The sequence below is a fragment of the Nanorana parkeri genome, unplaced genomic scaffold, assembly GCF_000935625.1.
Source record: "Nanorana parkeri isolate BGI_ZX_2015 unplaced genomic scaffold, ASM93562v1 scaffold426, whole genome shotgun sequence".
NCBI lineage: Eukaryota > Metazoa > Chordata > Amphibia > Anura > Dicroglossidae > Nanorana > Nanorana parkeri.
The window spans coordinates 34,665-36,517 of record NW_017306694.1 but is presented as its reverse complement, the minus strand read 5'-3'; positions in this window follow the sequence as shown (position 1 = coordinate 36,517).

Genomic DNA, 1,853 nt, shown 5'->3' with positions numbered 1-1,853 from the left:
GGGCGTTTTGCCGCGTGTTTCCATTGGTATTCCCGAGTGTGGATCGCGGTTAACAAAGCGGTAACCCCGAGTCACGCTCGGGAATACAGCGTACAGGTCTTACCTTGTCCGCGATCCCCCGCTGTGTCTTCGGCGGCTGCCGACTTCCGGGTTCGGTCCCTTGCGAGCGGTCGTGTCGCAAGGGAATAGAGAATAAAATAGAGAAAATAAAGGAAAAAAATCATACCGCCAGTGAAACGCGCGTTTCACTGAACGAAAAAAACGAGCTGAAAAACGAGCATTAAAAAAACGCTCAGGTGTGAACCCAGCCCAATGTCAAACTCTCCCCATAACTATACTCACTATGAGCAATGCTTCATTTGTTGTCTCATGTGTGAAATTTTCACAATTTTCATTTATCTTCAACAAAATCAATCTCATTCTTCTAATTCTTTACAGACGTCGCAGTTTTTAAAAATCCATATTTGTTCTAAGTACGCGGTGTGCTGAGTACGAACAGAATGTGACATATACAACATATCAATAAGAGCGTTACATCATTATCCAGGTGGAGGTAAATGAAGTATCCAATGCCGCCGTGTCATTGTCTATACCTACACATCCTATTAGCAGACAAGAGTTCTGTTTCACAACACATATGCAAAGACTGGAAAAAAAAAAGGAACACAAAACAATTATTTCAACAAATGGATACAACTCTCCGGGCCCGCTGCCGGGGCCTCTTTGACATATTTTAGCACTACGTGACTTTGCTGAAGCGGTGTAATATCACCTATAAATTGGCTGTAATTCCCAGAAAACACGAGTGTGGCTGGCCGCCCTTGAGAAAATCACACATAATGTAACGCACGTAATTGAACGGAGAAGGAAAAGTGACCTTCACCTTCCCACGAAATGAGCATTCGCTCGCCGCCGCGGTAGGCAAATTTCATTACAACACCGGAAATGTGAAGAGAGGCTTAAAAAAGGGAAAAAATTATAATTTTACTCGCCATTTATTAGAAAAAAAAAAGGTGGCGTTTTTCAATGTGGCGTTTCATAGCACAAATGCAGAGAATAACAGTCGGAAAGCTGCGTACGAGATTTACTATCACACGGTTTGTTAGAATTGGCGGCCAAATCTCGAATTTCCTGGAGAAGAGAGATTATGTCAATCAAACAAACGGCCTGAACTGAGGATGGGCTCAGCAAGGACATCAGCTGGGCTGAACTTTATTTTTCTGCCCCTCATTAAGGCGTCCTCTGTGGCCTTGTGCCGTTGCGCTCATAGGTTTGCATATGGGCAGCATCTGTAACATGTCAGCCATTTTTGCTGCACCAATGCCACAAAACATCCCCTACAATACGCCAAACAGCAACCTAAAGAAGCCTCAGAACTTCCGGAAGAAGATCATCGAGAGTGAGACCAAAACTGAACTTCATGTTGACAACCATAAGCGCTATGTTTGAAGAGAAGTCAACAAGGCCTATCAAAATAAGCACACCATCCCTACTGTGAAGCATGGGGATGAATCTCTGGTTGTTTTTTTAGAGGGGGTGGGGGTGTATGATACAGCAGCACAGGGAATTTGGTCAAAATTTACAGCAAGAGGAATACAGCACATTATCAGAAAATATCAGAGGAAATTTGCATTCATCAGCCCGGAAGCTGTGTATAGGGTGAACTTGGTGTATCCAACATGACCACTGAAGGCCAAGTTGAGCCTTCAATGGATGCAGCAGAAATAAATCAAGGTTCTGGAGTGGCCATCACAATCTACAGGACCTGGAGGATTATTGCTAAGAATGGGCAGTACCAGTAGTGTATATAGGGTATGACGCATATTGCCCTGGGTGACGCTTGCAGGGGGGGG